Source organism: Labeo rohita, chromosome 3 (assembly GCF_022985175.1).
Source record: "Labeo rohita strain BAU-BD-2019 chromosome 3, IGBB_LRoh.1.0, whole genome shotgun sequence".
NCBI lineage: Eukaryota > Metazoa > Chordata > Actinopteri > Cypriniformes > Cyprinidae > Labeo > Labeo rohita.
The window spans coordinates 35,369,591-35,392,063 of NC_066871.1; the positions used below are offsets into that span (position 1 = coordinate 35,369,591).

Genomic DNA, 22,473 nt, shown 5'->3' on the forward strand with positions numbered 1-22,473 from the left:
AGTCAGTCAGTGGTTCTTGGAGAACCTAAGAAGATGAGCTAGAACTCTTCAGGACTTCCCTAAGCGTGCGCCAGGCCTTGCGGCCTTGTCTTTCCATTCCCCAAAGATCACAGGACTTCAGCTGGGTCCCTCTCAGCTCTTGGTTCTTCTTCACTTTTCACATGGGAAGAAACTCCCAGTCACCATCGAGTCAGAACATCTTTGGAATTCATCACTCTTCGGACCCGGAAGAACGTGATTGCAATTCCAAAACCACCACTGCTCCAAACCATCAAGACTTTCACCTGAGACTGCATTCGGACACTTGTTCAACGACCAAGGCAATGCAAGTATTGTACATTTAACTAAACAAACAGAGGTTTAGTATAAGCTGTAGACAGCACTGATGGTTTCACTCAGGTGGCTAACTTACTCTTTTCATAGCTTCATTTCCTTGTCTCTCTCTAACTGCTTCTCACTGACCATTCCCCCATGTATGAGTGATTTTATGTTTGTTGTTTAGATTAGTTATGTGTTAGTCCTTCGTTAATAAACTATTGTGCACAAATTACATGAGCGTTGATTCTGATTCTGCCTTGCAAATTAATGTCCCTTTACGATTCAGATTCGAGCTACTTGCTCTAATGCAATGGTACTTTAAGAAAGTTATTTTCTGTGGCCAAGAAAATATCATTTCTTAGAGCTGATATAAAAATTATGCTGAATGTTCGCTGGGCGAACAGATTAGTTGATGGAAAATTGATTCTGCTACAGTTACTACTGGCAGCTGATATAAATAATTGTAATTAATCACAATTAATTGTAATTATTCATATACATTTCCCTTTGAGCTAAATCGCGACAGAAACGAAAATAAATACAGCCACTTTGCCTTTAAAAATATTAACAAATATTCGTGGGGAATCAATGTTTAATATTCCAACGGCACAAATCGAACACAACCAAATTATAATGATTTTTTTTTTTTTTTTTTTTTGAAGTTACTGTTCTGCCTTGAATTTTAAATTTAGTCAATTTGAAATATGAAGTTATTGCAAACTTGGAGCTGATTAAATTTAAAATTTTAAGGCAGCATGAACACTAACTTTTTTAAACTCTGCAGTGTTTCTAAATGGGGTGGAGAGTGAGATTTACCTTATATTTAAAGAGAGGTCATGGTTGGTTTCTTTTAACTGCACGAACAGGCACAAATCGAGCACAAACGAATGGCAACATTTTGGAATGATTTAGATTGCATGGGGTGCAGAGTGACGTAGCTGTTCGTAAAAAAGTTTTGTTTTCGTTATATTTAAGCAGTGGTCATAGTTACATGATTTCTTTTAATGGCACAAACCAGCACAAATCGAGCACAAACGAACGGCACTGGTTTAGAGAGATTTGGAAGGCATGGGGTGGAGAGTGACGTCACTGCCCCATATTGTATTTGTTTTTTTCTAAGGAAGGGAATTAGATACAATGATTATTTTAGAGGCACAAACGGGCACAAATCGAGCACAAACGAACGGCACCGGTTTGGAGAGATGGGGTGTAGTAAAGTGGACTCACGTCACCAATGACGCTGTGATTTTTGGGTCACACGTCACTCAAGGTGCAGATGTGAGCATATCAGATGACCAGTTCCCACCTTGCTTGGTTCAATGCATCAGTCAAGGACTGTTAATTCAGCAATACGTTCAATAATTTGAGAATTGCACTCTGGAGGGAGCTGGTCAACTGATTTATCTGAAAGTTTGGTGGTTTTGCTAGCTAGTAGAGCCTTGGATCATCGACACAAGGAAGACACAATTGTAATAAAATTAATGAAATTTATTAACAATAGATATGCAAGAGTAAATACAACAACTAGTGATAAAACCAATAAATGAATATGCACTGCTATAGATAATAGGCAACTACACATGAAAAACAAATATCAAATAAATCATAAAGCAAATAAATGGAGTGAATACAGAATGGCAGAATGCAATGCTGTTGAGCTGAATGTAGCAATGGAAGAGATTTCTATGGTAATGTTGCTTATGGAAAACCACTTAATGGCTGTGGTAGACTTAACGATAAATAACTGCTTATTTATCTTTGAACAAACGATATAGCTATCGTTTGTAATGCTGACCCCAAGTAAGTGTTATCTAAACAGGTTAGAAAACATAGGCTGCAGGTATAAACTAAGCCAAGGTCTTTAGGAAAGAGGTTTGGTAAGTTTAGTTACGTTCCACGTGGTCGGGTGATCAGAGGGCACAGAGTTGCGTTCCGGTAGCCGTCGATGCACTGACCTGGAGATTGCTGAACTTCTGTTGTGCCAAAGGGGTCTTTAGAGCATGGACCGGGCAGCTGGGTCAGATGGGTCTTCACAGGGTCCTTTGCAGCTGGGCTGCGTCGTCGAGGAGCTGTGCGTTTCAGGCAGTGTCTGCCTATGCGGAGGTCACTGCTGGGTCCTTTGCAACTGAAGGGCAGCCGAATGCAATAAAGAAGGTTACTCAAGAGCTGAGCTGAACCTTAGCTGTCTTGAAGTCTCTTTCCTCGTCAGGCCAGAAACTCAGGACGTTGCATCTGTAAGTGTCCTTTCCCTCGCAGGATTGGAACTCAGAACACAGATGGTCTGTTACAGTCTCTCTGGATCAAAGACTCAGAACGTTGTTGATCTGCTGTTGTCTCAACCGTGTCGGAGACTCAGAACAAGGTGTGTCTTTTGGAAGGGTACATTTATCCCTTTCTGATGAGGAGGAGATTGGAATCTGGCGCCTCTCCATTCCAGGAATGTGATTGGCCACTTGTGTCCGTGGTGGCCATGGTGTTGCCCGCCCTAGTGTGGAACTTATTTGCATACAGTGGAGTACAAAGTTAAACAGTGTCTTTAACATTTTACCCATGCAATATTTCTTTACCAAACCTCTTTCAAATTGTTATGCACATCATGAGGAGCAAAAGGAGTCCAAACATGATGGGAAACTGCTAAACAATCGCTCATTTATACCTTAATATGTTATTTGGCCTGCTTCCGTGAACTGTTATGTTAACAGTCAATGGCCATTAACATAAACCGTACTTTATGTGAGGGTGACGTGAATACGGTTAGTGTTACGTCAATTTAAGGTCTCCAAACATAGGTATGAATGGATTTGAATGGATCTCTGTGGCCTTTCTTTGTTTCGGCCGCTGCTGTTGCATCCAGAGTTCAGAAGGAATTTTTATGGCAATCATTCCTAAACCTTAGGATTGGTGAGGGTCAACCCATAGTCCAATAAGAAGTCCTCTTTTAGGTGGTCATGGGTGCAGGAGGTCTCCCTCCCGGTCCTGCTAGAGGTGTCTGGCAGTTGTCATGGCATCTTATCTGATGTTTCTGAACATTTGTTTATTCTACTCCACCAAGATCCAATCACAGTGTGGCACATCTCCCTCCAAACCTGGCAGTTACACTGTTAAAAATTGCTGTAAAACAGCGGCCAAATTTTGACAGTAACATGCTGTTTTCCATTAAAACAGTGCATTCTGGGTATTATTTGTCATTTTCGAAAAGGTAGCCTGCTGCTATGTATCGTGAATTAACAGCGTTCAAAATCGACACTCAGAGACTGTTTAAAATCAAACTCTACACCCTCATTCACTATTCCCTACATGAGTTTACTAATATAGTCCACCTTACAGAGATAATGAAAACTAATGAGTGACTTCAGACACTGATGAACAGCTGCTGTTAATGAGCAGAATCACTGATTGAAAGAGAAACAAGACAAACACAAGAACTATATAACTGACTTCAGCCACAGCCTTAGATGAAATCAACTGAAAATTTAAACAACTCCACACACAGCTTTACCAACTTCACACATTTCTAACCAGACTGATTTTATTTCTGTCAGATGTCTATAGAGGATCTTATTGAGAATGAAGCGATGTTTAGATGATGATGTTTTATTGTTTTGTTTGACGATACCATTATGGATATCAGTGTTTGCTTTAATTGGGCTCCTGACTCTTGCTATTTAAATATAGATACTTTTGTTGTAACTGGGTTTTTATGATGCATTAGTTACAGCAATGCTGCTCAGTTGATGTCAGCTCTGTCTAGTTGGGCAAGAGCGTGATTTACTGAACTGGTTCTGAGTCTTGCAAGACTTATTATGAGTTGATTTTTGAGTGTGTTACAGCATGTGATTTTTTTGGTAATGAGGCAACCAGAAAATGAGAACTTTACAGTTAAAATTTAAAGCTACTGTACTATTTATACTCAAATAGAGACATGAAGAATCAGCATATGAATCTCAACAATGGTGACAATCGAAAGCTTCATGATGCAATGCATGCTGGGAATCAGCACACTACAAAACCTCACCCATGACTTGCTCTCACCATTGTTGAGATTCATACGATGATTCTTTATGTGTGTATCTAAATTCTAAGTCTTTTTTTTTTTTTTTTTTTACATCTACATGCTGAGTTTTTTTTTTTTTTAAATCTACCATCAATATTCAATAAAAGAAAAGACACTTGATAAAACTTAGGTTAGTGCCACACCATAAACAATTCTAGTTTTATTTTTTTAAGTCTTTCATTTTTTTTGTCATAACAAGCATGTTATAAACACACATAATTACAACAACTAAAATTAACTTTAAAATGTCAAGGTTCAACAGCCCAACTAAAGTAAGCACTGATCTCCACCGTGGTAGTAAAAGAAAAAAAAATCTAAACCTCTGCAACTCTCTTCTGTAGACGTCTGACAGAAATAAAGTCAGTGTGGTAATAATTGAAGCTGGTAATGCCGTTTTAGGAGTTTAATCAGATCTTAAGAGATTTAATGTCTTCTTTTATTTCAGTTGATTTCATCTAAGGCTGTGGCTGAAGTCAGTTGTTCTTGTGTTTTTCTTTCATTCAGCAATTTTGTTTGTTAACAGCTGGTGTTCATCACTAATGCTCAATCAGAACGTGATCAATCATATAATTATCTCATTAACTTCAGCACTAATTCAGTATTACTCAAACACTCTGTAGTGTTGACACATTATAAGTGTTCATTTAAAACTGAGGATTTTGCTGTGGGTTTTAAAGGGTTAAAGATGTACGATGGAAAAAAAAACAGCATGAAATGTAATTTAACAGTAATAAACTGTAATTAATTTACGGCAAAACACTGTAGAAAAACAGTAACATGCTGGCAACCAAGCTGCCAGTAGATTACTGTTAATTCAAGAAAAAAACAGTAAGATACTGTAAAACATAACAGTCAGATTTACCAAGCAAATCAAGTTATTTTCACTAAAATATTAGTGAATGTTCATAGAAAAACAATTATGCAAAGTCATTAACTGATAGGGAGAGTAAATATTTGATTGTGCCTAACTGATGTGTTTTTGTACAAGAGAGATCTGTCAGTTTAATTTAGTTTTGTGGGTCTCCATTGTGCTGGAGAGTAGAGCTTGTGCTTCAGGCAATGATGAGCCACAAACACTGATGTTTTGCTGCTTTATTTAAAGACAGTAATTGTGGAATTGCTGATATAGTGATAATCTCTTTATTAAGCACTTTATTACACAAATTTGTGTTATTGTTAGTTAATGACAATCTATAAAGATTTGAGTAAAAGTCGATTGCTTCTTTATTACACTTTAAGTGTTTGTGGGTTTATATTAAGAAATATTTCTTCTTAGTGGACTCAGATTAAATAAGTTCACTGTACTAACACCATATAAACAATAGTTTTTAAAAAAAAAATCAAATGGTTTGAAACAATCGGTTTCCAAAATAAAATGATTTACCACATGGTATAATAACGGTAACATACTGTAAAAATGAAGAGCTGTAAATTAACGGTAGAGAGCTATAAAATAACAGTATAATGCTGGCAACCACAGCTGCCAGTAAATTACTGTTATTTTACAGTGCAATTTTTTACAGTGTAGGAAGGGCTCTGCCATAAACTGATCCTTGGAATGCCATCTTGACTGTTGTTCACTACAGGGGCATGGGGTGGAGAGTGACGTCACTGCCTCAAATTGTTTTTGTTATTTCTAAGAAGGGGAAAGATATTTGACGTTCATTTCAACGGCACAAACCCCTTTAGGTACCCCTTTAGCCTCATTTTTCGACGTGCAGGGTCCTCCAGTACTTTAAATAAGAAACCTTGGCGTCAATGTGCTGACGCGAAAGGCACTGGGGATTTTGTCGTCATGATTAAATTATATATTGGGTTATATATTGGGTAATAATATTGCTATTATTGCGTATATGTTTGGGTGTGATTTTTTTTCAATGCAAACAGCCAAAACAGTTTCATTTATATTACACTATTTACACATTTATCCCAACCCCTGCCCCTAAACCTAACCATTTGTCAACAAAACGCAAGCTATAACAGGCAGATACAACTATGTTCACAATTTATTCAAAAAGTATTAATATTCCAAGGGTTCCGACGCAAAATGCTTGATTTATGAAAAGAATAGACGCGATCGCCGTCTCCATCTGCCGTTCTGTGCTGCTGCAGTCTGTGCGCAAATTCAAAAAATGCCGCCAGAAGAAGCAACCCTGATAGCACACGTACATCTCAGAGACGTCTATTTGACGTCTGCATTTACATCTGTAAGACATCTGCAAGACGTAGTTTGCTCATCTGCAATACGTCTATTGGACATTTCCTATTAGATGTCAAATAGACGTCTATTAGATGTCTTTAAGATGTTTATGATTTAGAATGTATGTAAAACTGACATCTTACAGATGTCTGCCAGACATTTGTACACAGCGGATGCTTTCAGATCAAGAGATCTTTAACAGACATCTTGCAGACGTACGTGTGCTATCTGGGAAGCCTTGGTTGTGAAATGCTATTGGTTCTTGGGTGTCTCGTGACCGATTGCGTCATGCTAAGTTAGGGAGTATCTTTTTGAATGAGATATGAGCGCGTTAACGGAGCGGGATCATTTTCAGCGATCAAAACATTCTGTTATTCGAATAAGGATATTGTATGGTTTCAGAAGACTCAGAATGTAACAGGACTTGTTTGCAATGCTTTTATACTGCTTGTTTATGGTCAGTTTTTACAATATATACCTGTGACTGTACTTATATTTGCCTATTGCATGTTTTACATTGTTCAGAAGTGGGTAGGTTTAGGGCAGTGGTGGGGTTAGGTGCTCCAATTAAAGTATACATTTATATAAACTAATTTCTATTTTTACAAATGGATGCAAACCATTAAATCAAGACAAACAACTGAAAACAATGGAGGACCTGCTCGTCGAAAAATGACGCTGAAGGGGTACCCTAAGCATCAAAAAGTGACGCCAAGGGGTCCTGACCAATCGTCAATATGTGACGAGTTGGGAGTACAGCTGCTCTATTAGTTTGTATCACCAGACTGGATGTTGGCAGTAAGTAAATATTCAAATCCTTTTAATGCAATACAGTATAGTCATATTACTAAAAGCTTGCAGGCCGTATGCTATATTGTGCCCATAAAACGACTGAATCCGGTAAGAAAACAGGAGGAGGACTCTGTGTTTTTGTTAATGATTCCTGGTGCACCAATTCAACAGTGATTGATAAGTTTTGTTCTCCGGACTTGGAATATTTAATGCTAAAATGCCGACCATTTTACTTGCCCCGGGGAATACACAGTTGTTATTGTTATGGCCGTGTATATACCACCTCAATCTAATGTTAAGATGGCATTGGAGCAACTGTATGACATTATTAGTGGACAACAGAACTAGCACTGTGATGGAGTTTTTATTATTGCTGGGGATTTTAATCAAGCACATCTTAAGACTGTACTTCCCAGATGTCAAATGTAAAACTAGAGGGGAAAATACTTTGGACCATGTTTATACAAATATAAAAGATGCCTATAAAGCTATACCACATCCCCATCTTGGACTCTCAGATCATCTCTCTTTGTTTCTTGTTTCTGCATATAAAGCTCTAGTTAACAGTGCCAGACCAATTTGTAAGACTGTTCAAGTTTGGCCTGCAGTTGCCATCAACCAACTCCAGGACTGCATTGAAGACACAGATTGGAATGTATTTTCCTATCAGTCAGATTTAGAGACATTTACTTCATCTGTGTTGTCATATTTTAGTTACTGCGTGGATAACATCACTGTCAACAAAACGATTAGAGTGTACCCAAATGAAAAACCATGGATGTACAATGAAGTTAAACAGCTGATCAGGGCAAGGGACACAGCTTTTAAATCAGGAGACACCTATGCTTACAGAGTCACCAGAGCTAGTCTTAACAACATCAACATAAGGAAAGCAGCTGGTCCTGATGGTGTGCAAGGACGTGTACTAGAGGTGTTCACAAACATCTTTAATCTGTCCCTTTCCTTATGTATAGTTCCCACATGCCTGAAATCTATGACTATCCTGTCCCCAAGACAAACAGGATAACATGTGTTAATGACTATCAACCAATTGCTGTCACACCTGTCATTGCTAAATGTTTTGAACGACTAGTAATCACTCATATCAAAGACTCTATACCAGCTGATCTAGATCAATATTAATTTGCCTATCTGTGTAGCTATGCATGCTGCTCTCTCCCATCTGGAAAAGCCTACTACATGCATCAGGATGCTCTTTGTTGACTACAGCTCAGCATTTAACACCGTTGTACCAAGCCAGCTGATTAACAAACTTAATGCTTTAGGATTAACTTCTTTCACATGCAGCTGTTTATTGGACTTTCTTACCAGCCGCCCCCAGTCAGTGCGGATGGACAAACATACATCCTCTACTTTAACTTTGAGCACTGGTGTACCACAAAGGTGTGTACTAAGTCCCCTCCTTTATGCACTTTTTACCCACGACTCTAATATTCTGGTTAAATTTGCAGATGACACAAATGTCATTGGGCTCATTACAAACAATAATGAAGCTGCGTATAGGGAGGAGGTTCAAAAACTGACATTGTGGTGTGGCACTAACAACTTGGTCTTAAACATCAGGATGACCAAAGAAATAATTGTGGACTTTAGGACCACTAAAAAGATCACCCACTACTCTGTAATGATGAGGTCGTGGAGAGAGTACACAGCTACAAGTTTTTGGGAGTTACCATCACAGAGGATCGTTCCTGGGGTGATAATACAGCATGTATAGTGGGAAAAGCACAACAACGTCTCTACTTTCTGAGGAAATTAAAAAGATCAAAAGCTGATGGTCAACTTTTATAGATGTATATAGAAAGCATATTGATTTATTGTATAACTGCTTGGTATAGTAGCTGCACCAAAGCTGCCAAGAAAGCCCCACCGCAGGTTGTAAAAACAGCACAGAACATTGTTGGTGCTGATTTACTACCACTTGAACACTTTTATAAAACTTGCAGTTTGGGAAGGGCGAATAACATTGTTAAGGACATCACTCACCCTAGCCATAGCTTGTTTCAGCTCCTTCCATCTGGAAGGCGCTACCAATCCACCCAAGTAAGCACAAATAGACTCAAAATCAGTTTTGTTCCAACAGCAATAACCTTGATGAACTCTGATATGTCCTTGTTTGATCATGTAAAATAAGCTATGTCGGCAATGTGTGATTACTGCTCGATAATTATGTTGCTACAATAACAGTGTTGGCTACTTGTGTATTAACACTGTATTTTTGCTGTATATACACTGCTGTATATACACTGTATATATATATATATATATATATTTTTTTTTTTTTTTTTTTCTGTATTTATTATCTATTGTATTTGTGTACGTGTATTGCTAACTGCACTTTCGGGATTGTCACAAGAGAAATTTCGTTGTGCTACACAATGACAATAAAGTACTTGAATCTCATACAGGTTTGGAACGTATATAATTTCATAATAACTTCTATTGTCTTTGAAGTTATCTGAATGCTTGTTTTGAGTTGGGCAGAAGTTTTCTATGAGGATGAATGTCTAGTTTTGTGGTGTTTGTGTGTGATGTGTGAGCAGCTGCTGTGTCTCTCAGCTGTATCAGTGCAGTGTGGCGGAGATTTTTGTACGGCTCTTTATCACCGTGTGAATATTGCACCAGTGTGGTCACTGTGACATAAGTAATATCCTGCATCTTCAGGCTAGACTCCACTGAAGGACAGAGTGAAGTCCGCTCCATGTCCACTTCCTGTGAATCTAGATTAAGCTCCTGTGAATCGATTTGTGGGTGGCACAGTATATGAGTAACTTAGGAGCTCCTCCAGGTGCTCTAAAGTACCAAGCCATGTGGTCATTAAGATGCACCGGCCTGTTGGCTTTGTTTAATTTTACTTCTTGTCCTGGTTGGGCTGCTGTTGTTGACGATGTCTGAGTGATGACGACCTGTCCTCTGTCACATATACCATGAAATACCAAAGTGTGACACGTTATTTCATTCAAAAAATATCTTCTCTACGAACCCTGATAAAATACCGCAAGCATCAAGATAAAAATGACGGTGGAAGTCATTGTTGCTCTGTGATGATGATGATTCTCTCTTTTCAAAGCACTGAAGCATGGGCTGCAAATGCAAAGTGGTGTTGTATATGAAGCATTCAGATGCAAAACCAGCCTTTCCTCCATCTTGTGGACTCGGATGGGTGTGATCGCTTAGGCTGCACAAGTGCCCACTGGCAGAACCTGATTTTGGTCATATCGACCTTCCCAGATGCACGTGTAGTTTCATTTTACAGTTGTATCCTCATCTGCTGATGTTAGAAAGACACACAAATGTTTCCATTTTGCATAGAGGATGGTTTAAAACGGCTAAAACATTTTGCTACTTTAAATATGCAATTTATTGAACTTTAAATTTAGGTTTAAAATGTTACATAAAACCTAGTAGTTGTATTTTCATGACAGCAGCAGAGGGACTGTTTTACTTCACCGTACAATGTTAGTAACTCTTAAGAGACAAAAATGTCTTAAGTCATGTTGCAAATGCCTAATTAAGCTAAAATAGAAACACAACACCTCAAAGATTTATTAAACAAAAGCATGATGTTATAGCACTCATTTGTGATAAAGCTGAAGAACATATTATTTTTGTCAGGAACATCATTCAGTGCCTTATTCCTAACAGACAGATACAAGCAGTATTTATTAGGATAAAATGCTTGATAAAGCTTAAAACAGTTTCTGTGGTTTCAGTTGTAAATCTTTATTTCTTATAAACAAACCACTTGTGGTTTGAACATGCAGCACTGGAGATACAGGCACTATTCTGACATGAACAGAATCTCCTCTGCAAATGCTAATGTGAGTCTGAGGCCACACCCTTACCAAAAAGTAGTATACTTCAAGTGTATTTTAATAAGTATACTTAAGTAAAGTTCAAGTATATTTTTAGTATACTTTATGTAGTATGCAAATATCAGTCTACTAGTAGTATACTTGTAAGTGTACTTTTTCAATACTTTGGCCCACTTTCTAGTACATAAAAGTATACTTTTAAGTAACTTTAAGTATAACAGTAGTAAACTTTGAGTACACAACTAGTTTACATCAATGCTTTAGCTTGTATTGCAACTATACTAAAAGTGAATAGGTATCCTGATAGTTTACTAATTAAATACTTGTAGCATTTTTAGTACACTTTGAAGTATAGTCTTAGTAAACTATTAGTTTAAACACTGAATGTGAGTAAGTTTCATACATAAAAAAAAAAGAAAGAAACAACATTTTGAACAAAAAGCTGAAAACAAGACTAAATTGGATACAAGCAGTATTTATTAGGATAAATTCTGTACAAAAGATGTGTACTAGTGCCCCCTACCGTCTAACAATGAAAACACAGATTCTAGGAGCACAAGTATAGCTCAATTTTATTTACGTATACTTAAATGTCATTTTAAGTATATTTCTGAGAAGTACATAAAGCCCATTTTTTGAATACACTTCTTTTTCGTAAAGGCGCTTCTAGTTTGACTAGAGTTGATTTGATTCAGTGCGTATCAATAGATTTCTCCTATATACATATACCTATACATATACATACACATACACATACACATAATCATATACATATACATATATGTATATAGTTAAAGTTAAGCCAAATTATTGAAAATTATTGCTCACAAGTCTACATTTTTTGATAAAACAGTAAGAAGACTAATATTGTAAAATATTACAAAACCCTGTTTATATTGTATTCACCAGCATTACTCCAATCTTCAGTGTCACATGATTTTTTTTCACTTTCTTTGATGAACAGAAAATTCATAAGAATAGCATTTGTTTAAAATATAACAAGTCTTTACTGTCACTTTTAATCAGTTTAATGCACCAATAATGCTGAATAAAAGTATCCAAAAGTATCTTGAACAGTAGTGCATACTATGACTACAAAAAAATAAATTCACTATAGAACTCTTCATGCATTGTTTTTTTCTTCGTCTTCCACCTCCTTTTTCTTTTCTGTTGTTGTTGTTTTGTTTTTTTTTAATGGCAGTAGGCAGCCAACTTCTGGTGCAGTTCCGCCACCAACTGGACTGAAGTGTGAAGCATTAATAGGCAGGTGACAATAAGCAAAAGTAAATACATACATATATATATATATATATATATATATATTATTCTCTCTTATAATCCTAATATTGTAAGATACCTTAATAGTGCATGTTTTTATGTTGCAAATGAAATGTTTTTTTTTTGTTTTGTTTTTTTCACCCATGTCTTTTAATTACTAAAGTTCTATTGTTTATTTATTTATTTATTTATTTTTCTATTATCATTAGCTTACACTCCTATATGAGCAGGAACCCACAGAAACATTCAGTCTCTAAATGCTTTTTTACAGTTTTACCCGAGCACAAATAAACTGATGGGAGATGCCAGCAGAAGACAGTGACTAGATCTAAAATGTTCAGATGACAAACAGCTCATATCTGTGTTTCTGTGAGTTTCTGGACCTCTGCATAAAAACAGTGTGCAGCGTGGAGTCAGTTTGGTTTTTGAATGCTTTTGTCACTCATATTAATAACTGAACAGCTTGTGAAAATTAATGTATTTAGTTCTTCATAACAGAACTGAGAACCATATTTTGCAACAATGTGAATGTCACCATTGCATGTAGTATGTTGTGGAAGAAGAAAAAAAAAAAAACTCCAGAAGAATGTGAAATGAGAGAAGTTGAATGTTGTAAAAAGGATTTATATAGAAGTGCTCTGAAAAGTCTTCGAAAAGATGGAAATTGTAAAAAAAAAAAAAAAAAAAAAAAAAAAAAAAAAAAGTCATACTTTCATTAAACATTTATGCTGCAATAAATATATCAGAATAAGTGTCACAAAGGTTTGAAGGATGATACACCATGTGATCATGTTAGACTGTAGATTAATCCTGTGAAAGACAGGTGTTTTACATACATTGTAAATCATAAACATCTTAAAGAGATCTAATAGACGTCTATTTGACATCTGATAGGAAACGTCCAAAAGAGTATTGCAGATAAGCAAACTAGGTCTTGTAGATGTAAATGCAGACGTCAAATAGATTTACGTGTGCTATCAGGGTAATTCATTAATTAATTAAAATTATAATATGTATGAGTCAGTCAATAAAATTTTGGGGTATTAAAAGAAGAAAATTTTATTGGATCTCATTATGTTTTTTTCCGTTTAATTTGTCATTTATGTCTATGTTTATATTTCTGTTGTACCCTGCCGAAGTTAAAAACCTTAATGTTTTTGTCAATAAGAGCTTAACTGATCCTGATACAAAGCTGACATAATCTTACTGTATTTTCCTTGTGATGTTTACACTAACAATTTGATTATATAACAGTCTTTAACAGTTAAGTGTCCATAAAAGCCTTAAGCACGTAGGAAGTGATACAGCTCTGGCTAGTGGGCATGCGCACATCAATCTAACGCTATTTTTGTCACACTGTACAATAATACTGTTTTTGTATTATAGTATGGGATAAGTTTTGGGTTGGGGTAGGTGTACGAGTTAATAAAACACAATCTAATAGGTACAACAATTAATTTCATTGTTATAGCTTCCGGTTGGAGCTGTATCCATTCTAGCCACAGCCCGTTCAGTTTGGGGAGGAAGTTGTTTTCAGCGGAACTCAGGTGACTGTCTCAAAGTGAAACCAAAAGTGATCGTATCAGAGACGCCATTTCGGAAGATTTGAAACTGAACAAATGTCTTCACTTGTCATGGTAAGTTTGTTAAACGTTTCATTGCTGTAATTTACTATCAGCAATATCTAATGTTGAACTTAAACACGTCAAAGTTGTTCGCTTCTCTGACGGCACGACTATAAAGCAGGAGGAGAAGCGCAGGGCGTTCAGGACAGGTCCAAGTCTCGCACACCGGCCGGGACATGCAAACAATTAAATTATGACCAAAAAGCCGTCCATGAGTTTGAAATTTGGGGCGAAGGAGAAAAACAAAACACTCCGCCAAAGACTTTTGTCAGCTCTGCTTTTACCAACTGCAAACTTACCTGAATCCACCATCACAGGACGGAAGTTTGTTTGTTTGTTAGTAATGTTAGTTTGAGGAAATAATCTACGTTATACAACCAAAAGTCAGTTTAAAAAAAATATTGAGAATATTGGCTGACTTTTAAGCCTTTTTATCATGTCATCCCTGAAAGCTTTTTATATATGTGACCCTGGACCACAAAACCAGTCTTATGTTGCACGGGTATTTGTACACATTAAAATCCCCAGTGTTAAATCAACACTGCTCAGAGTATATTTGATCCCACTCCAAATAGTGTTAAAGTAACACTGACACAGAGTTAAAGTTAATTAGATAATTACGTGATTAATTAAGTACTGATTGAGCATTATTGATGAACACCTGCTGTTAACAAGCAGAATCACTGAAGAAAAGAGAAACACAAAAACTACAACTTCAGCCACAGCTTGAAATAAAATACATTAAATCTCTCAAGATCTCAGCAGAGGAGGATCAAACAACTCCACAAACAGCATCACCAGCTTCACTCATTACCAAACAGATTGACAAAAGCTCTTATTGAGAATTATCAGAGGTTTAATGTTGATGTTTTATTGGTTAAAAAATGATGCCACCATCATGGACATCAAGGCTTGCTTTAGTTGAGCTCTTCACCCTTGTTTTGCTGTGCTAGATTCAGTTTAATTCTTCACATTGACCATGTACGAGTTACTATTACATGTTAAAATAATCATTGCGGCCCATATTAATTACATTGAAAGCAGTTCACTGTCCTTTCATATTTTGGTTTTACACATCTAACCATTTAAAGCTACAATATGAGAATAAAATTTTGCAGTAATCAAATAGCACAAATTATTTTAAGTCTATGTGTTTATTGTTTACTGTATTATACAGACACACAGAGACATCAAGAATCAGCATATGAATCTCAAAAAATGGTGACAATCATCAAAATGCTTCACACAGCAATGCATGCTGGGTAACACCATAGTACAAAACTCCCATCATGTGCTGCAGTATGAATATTTATTGTCACCACTGTTGTGGATCATACAATAATTGTTCATGTCTAAAAGCTTCAGCTAAAACTCTCAATCATTTTAATATTAAAATCCCATATGTTTAAAATTTTTTTGTTTGTTTTCAGATGTTTTGTAGTGATGTAGATGAATCTCAATCAAAAACACAAAAAGAAAAAAAGAAAACACTTTGTGTTGAAAATCCAAATGCTTTACAAGCCAAAAGTGTAATCTACAACACCAAGCATTTGATTTGGCAATGTACCAGTGCTTCCAGTGAAACACTTTTGGAAATGTTTAGAAACTAATAACTTTTAAGTTTTAAAAGGATCAAGAGTCCAACTACAGCAAACACCAACCTCCATGATGGTGGTATCAATTTTTGACCAGTAAAACATCAACATTTAAACCTCTGTTAATTCTCAATAAGATCTTCTGCAGTTGTCTGACAGAATATGGTGAGGCTGGTTATTTAATCCTACTCTGTTGAGATCTTGAGAGATTTAATGTTTTCTTTTATTTAGTTGATTTCATCTAAGGCTGTGGCTAAAAGTTAGTTATAGTTCTAGTGTTTTTTTTTTTGTTTTTGTTTTGTTTTTCTTCAGTGAGTCTGCTTGTTAACAGCAGGTGTTCATCACTAATGCTCAATCAGCACTTAATTAATGACTTAATTGTCTCATTAACTTTAACTCTGCCTCAGTGTTACTTTAACACTATTTGAAGTGGGACCAAATATACTCTAAGCAGTGTTGATTTAACACTGGGGATTTTACGGTGTAGCTGTATATTCTCCGTCATGCTTGTTCTGTTGTCTGTATTTCTGTCCTCGCTTCCATCCTGATGCTGCTTCTGTCCAGAAACTGCTGATTTTGCAGATTTTCTCATTTCAAAGCCTGTCCCCTTAGAAAGCTACATTTGTTGGCCGCATACGTCATCAAGAATGTGTCATTTCAGAAAAAAAAACTTTATAAAACTGACTGCTATTCCTTGTGAGGCATAAATTACTGTTTATTTATTTATTTGTTTTACTTTGGAATGAGATTATTTGTTTGTTTTTTTTTAAATGAGGCAGCCTTAATGTAGCAGACAAATGTGGAGGACGTAGCCTTCAAATCAGATTTTAAAGACGTGGCATGACGTCACATGACTCTTTAAGTGAGTGGCACTGTTAACACAGTTGAACTTGCACAGTTTGTAGTCTCTAACAGCAGCACTTATTATTTCATTTTAAATCCTGGTGTAGACTGCATGATTTGGGTTGATTTCAATTAAGTCATATATGAATATTTAGTTAATCTATAATGTGCATGATAACAGCCATTTTATAGCCATTTTGGCTATATTTCAACTATATGGTACATAAATATGGAGTGCTCTATTGATCAATGATGATATTATGACTAAGGTACCATGAGAATTTACATTTTGAAACATCTGATTTACACAGCTAAGTTTGGCTGTAAGGTTGTCTCACACACCACATAAAATTACAGTCTCTTGCTAAAAGTAAATCACCAATTGCAGACAGAGACCAAACATAGTACCTGCCCTGGATCTGAACTGTGCCAAAACCTGCAGATTTATACTTTAACCTAAACTTACCTCTGATCATTTACATGCATCTAAATGAAAGAAGAATAAACTGCATATGTATGTTGCATACATTATGAATACAGAAACAAGCAAGAGAAACATTTGTAATATATATTACTTCCAGAAAGAATGTAAAACTTGGTCTACAGTGTCATTTAGGATAAAGATAATAATTCAACTCTCAGTGCCAGACTTTTATTTGTACATTTATTTATTTATTTTTTGAAGAAGCAACATGAGTTACATGATTAGGTCTGGCCACTTCAATCAGTGTGCCTCTTCTGCTCACCAGGTAGCACTGAAATTTATTCATGTTGAAATGAATAGTAAATTCTCACTTTTTCCACATACAGGCCTGAAATCAAATCTCTCATATAGGAAGAAGAGAAGCAGCTGTGAAATGAGTGTGTGTGAGGAGAGAGAGGAGGAGGCTCCTGTTGACACTCATAGAGCAGCATCTCCAGGATTCAGCTGTGTGTCTATAAAGAGTAACAACTCCATGCATTTGCCTCCTAATCTCAGCGATGATTACACTCAGAGAACAGCATCTCCAGGATTCAGATGTGTGTCTATGAAGAGCAACAACTCCATGCATTTGCCTCCTAATCTCAGCGATGATTACACTCAGAGAACAGCATCTCCAGGATTCAGCTGTGTCTCTATGAAGAGTAACAACTCCATGCATTTGCCTCCTAATCTCAGCGATGATTACACTCAGAGAACAGCATCTCCAGGATTCAGCTGTGTGTCTATGAAGAGCAACAACTCCATGCATTTGCCTCCTAATCTCAGCGATGATTACACTCAGAGAACAGCATCTCCAGGATTCAGCTGTGTGTCTATGAAGAGCAACAACTCCATGCATTTGCCTCCTAATCTCAGCGATGATTACACTCAGAGAACAGCATCTCCAGGATTCAGATGTGTGTCTATGAAGAGCAACAACTCCATGCATTTGCCTCCTAATCTCAGCGATGATTACACTCAGAGAACAGCATCTCCAGGATTCAGCTGTGTGTCTATGAAGAGCAACAACTCCATGCATTTGCCTCCTAATCTCAGCGATGATTACACTCAGAGAATAGCATCTCCAGGATTCAGCTGTGTGTCTATGAAGAGCAACAACTCCATGCATTTGCCTCCTAATCTCAGCGATGATTACACTCAGAGAACAGCATCTCCAGGATTCAGATGTGTGTCTATGAAAAATACCAACTCCATGCATCTGCCCCCTTACAGTGATGGACCTGCTGTGACCTCTGACTCTGTGTGAGTATAAACATGATGCTGCACTCATTGGGGTTCTTCTCTTGAAAACTGTAATAATTGTAATAATAAGAGTCCTTATTAGAGTCATTTAACTAGGTAAACTCCTAACACAGCTGCATGATCACTGAAATGAAAACTATGCTAGGAAACTTACTTAATGTAGTACTACTTCCTGCAGAGTTACCATTATTTTAAAATGTTACCGATAACTGTTTTATTTCCTATTTAGGTTTAGGCATATATTTTATTTTTTAAGATTAATTGTTTTTTTCCAAGGCATTGTTAGGTGTCAGTGTTTGCTGTCATAACTATGTAAACATTTGATTTCAAAACCAGTATCATAGCTATTAAACTATTTCTTGTTATGATTTTAAATCTGTATTTAAGCTTAGAATAATCCAGATAATGGCCAAATAATGGTCCAGATCACTAGTAGTTAATGTGGGCTGACAAGATAATGCTTGAGTAATTTGTGAGGGGTTGACATTGATTTCACATGTAATTTATTAAATAATTAAATATATATTTTATATCTGATATAACCTGCCTAACACAATGCAGTCAATGTCTTTATTAAGAATGCAAACTGTTTTCTACAAGAGACCATCATTGTTTATATTCATATCTTAACTATATTCAAGTCTTTCCCAGGATACTGTCACTATCTATGTGTTTTGGATTTGGAGAAATATTGAACTGACACTGAATTACAGCTCATAATAGAGAACTAATCCAATCATGGGCTTATCAGCATCTCTGTTATTTAAAATTGTAAATGAATTATTATCATTATTATTATTATTCTGTGTTTAAGTTTGAAATAAACTACTTTTTGGTAAGAGTATAGTAATCACAATCTCAATCTGTAGTCAATTTATTTGTGGGCATATAATATTAATAAGTTAGTCTCCGCAAAGAGCCCATTTGAGGGGCAAGCTTCTGAAAAAGGCATTTTATGACCATGTTAACAATAAAACAAGACAGTAGTTTACTTTTAGAGTAAACTGTTTAAAGCAAGTAGTTCTCAATGCAAATATGCTTGTGTAGTAATTACTGAATACCTAATAAGGAACTACTTTTGTTCTATATTTGCTATTACTTACTGCTAAGTTAATATTGCTTCCATATTAGTTAACAATATTAAGCTCATTGTTAATGTAGTACTACCTATTACTTCCTGCACAGTTATTTGTTAATAACAGAACATTATTCTAAAGTGTTACCCAGTTATCAAATAAATGTGTGTCCTATTCTGTGTCCTAAACTCCTAAAACATTGCTGTCTCATTTTAGAGCAGTCAATGGAATTTATGAAAGAAGGCAATTAAATCTGTATGTGGGTGGGTTTGTGTGTGTGTGTGTGTGTGTGTGTGAAAAAATTCAGATGTAACCCCCTTTGTAATCATTAACATTTTCAGTAAGTAACTGTAATGTAATTACACTTTTTTTCTCAGTAATTGTAACTAATTACAGTTACATATATTTTGTAATTAAATTACGTAATTCTGTTACATGTAACTAGTTACTCCCCAACACTGTCCTTAGGCAAGGAGCAACCACAGAGAAGGCCATATTCCAGCTAGCAGGGAACATTCCCAGAACTTTAGCTAACAGTCCATACAAGTTTGGTTAATGTTTTAAAGAAAACATTTGAATCTAATGTTTAAAGAATGTTTCTTCAAGTCCAAATAATGTTCCTATAATGTTAAATGTAAACAAACATATCACATTTTTACTGTAACGTTTTAGGGATGTTTTGGGAATGTTTGAGGTAACAGATTATAAAAATTTTACCAACATTTAAAATGATACAACAACAATATTTATAAACTTTTATAGAAGATCATCACAAAACATGTTTTTTTAAAAAAATGTTATCTTAACAATCAGAAGAACATTGTGATAAATTGCCCGTGAAAAACTTTAGTAGAATGTTAAGGAATAATGTTCTAACCAAGTTTTCACTAAATAGTTAAAAAAAATCTTTAAAGAGAACATATGCAACTAACAAATAAAACTCCCAGCTGAAAACTTTAAAAGAACATTAGGGAATAATGTTCAAACAATGCTATCACTACACGTTTTTAGAATGTTTTTAAATAATGTTATTTTTTAGGAGAACATTCTGAGCACACACATACACACACACACACACACATGTTGGGTTTACATGTTTTATGGGGACATTCCATAGGCGTAATGGTTTTTATACTGTACAAACTGTATTTTCTATCACCCTACACCTAAACCTAGCCCTCACAGGAGACTGTGCACACTTTTACTTTCTCAAAAAAAACTCATTCTGCATGATTTATAAGCCTGTTTCCTCATGGGGACCTCACAAATGTCCCCACAAGGTCAAAATTTACTGGTATTACTATCCTTGTGGGGACATTTGGTCCCCATAACGTGATGAATACCAGGTGCACATACACACACACACACACACACACACAGAAAACCTGCTGAAAACATTAACACCTGGTAATGTTATCAGAACCTATTTTAGAAAGTAAAAATTCTAGCTGGGATCACCCTTTGATTTTAATAGTTTTGGGAACATGAAGAATCATCTGACTAGATGATTTTATATGGCTTGTATTTTGATAAGGTATCAGAAGGTCAACAATATATTTTGATGCAATACCATCCAATTCTTTTTAAAACAAATAAAATAAATAAAAAAAATCAGCAAAATGTTAATCTCAATTCTGAATTTTACAAGCAACCAGTGTGAGGAGACCAAAACCTGGGTAATACTCTATTACTACTCGCCTTTGTACAAGTCCAAAGCGTGACCGCTGCATTTTGCAGTAATTGAAAGCATGATAATTGACCCTGGTTAATAACCATATATAAAGAATTACTGTAGTCAATGCAGGATGATATAAATGCATGGATGACAATTTCCAGGTCTTAAAAGGAGAGAATATGTTTCTATTTAGAAACAAGTCAGAGTTTGGTAAAACTTAGCCTCTACAACACTACTGAATTGCTTATCTAAACCAAAGCTGAATTTATGATAATGCCCAGATTCTTAACACGATTTGAAACACTAATCGGCATAGAGGCCAACCTACTTATAATTTCCTTAGTTGCAAAAAAGGTCCAAAGACAACACAGGATTTAATCTCACTTAAGCGCTATAAAAGTGCATCAAAGAATTGAGAACTTTTTAGATCAATTGGAATATATAACTGTCATGTAAGTATAGATCAGGCATCCTTAAATCTGGCTCGCAAGATCTACTTTCCTGCAGCTTAGCTCCAGCCATGATCACCTAAATGTGATTTCCTGATGATCCCGAAGACGCTAATTAGCATGATCAGGTGTGGTAGATTAGTGTTAGAGCTAAACTCTGCAAGAAAGAACTACTGATAATTACTTATGACAATACGATCTAAATGTGGCTTCTTAATAAGTGGCTGCACAACTGCCTGTTTAAAACAAGCAGGAACAATTGTATTTATTAAGCTGGTATTAAAAAGAGATTGAATAGCAGAACCTAACAGATCAAACAAATTTAACAGCAGCCAAGGAGTGATAGGATCAGATGCATACCTCGCCAGTCTAGTTTGAGTTAATGTATTTTCCAACTATGATTAAGAAATGGCTTCAAAACTGCTTAATGAGCTTAACTGATTTAACTACAAACAAACACTTGTCTGGGATAATCCGTGCATGAAGATTATCAACTTACAAAATACAAAAAAAAATAAAAAATCCTCACGTTTTTTGATTAACCTTCATGAAATTAGTTGGCGCAGAAAAAAAATCACTTTATTAATTATGTTAAATATTTGGCTTGTTTGAATTTTTATCAGTGATATTCAGGGAATATTTAGCTTTTGAAGCCTTCACAGTAGACTATTCTTCTTCCATTTTAGGCCAAAACGTTCTCACTCCCAACTCGTCACATATTGCTGCTTGGTCAGGACCCCTTTAGCGTCACTTTTTGATGCCCATGGTACCCCTTTTGCGTCATTTTTCGACACGCAGGGTCCTCCATTGTTTTCAGTTGTCTGTCTTAATTTAATGGTTTGGATGCATTTATAAAAAACAGAAATACATTTATATAAATGTATACTTTTATTGGAGCACCTAACCCCACCTCTACCCTAAACCTACCCATTTCTAAACAATATAAAAGACATAGCGGACAAATATAAGTACAGTCACAGGTATTTATTGCAAAAACTGACCATAA

General features: G+C 35.9%; 1 pseudogene; it reads left to right on the forward strand.

Moving 5' to 3' along the window:
* Window positions 1-14,015: 14,015 nt before the first annotated feature.
* LOC127162673 (NACHT, LRR and PYD domains-containing protein 12-like) overlaps window positions 14,016-22,473 on the forward strand; it is a 49,379-nt pseudogene continuing 40,921 nt past the window's right edge.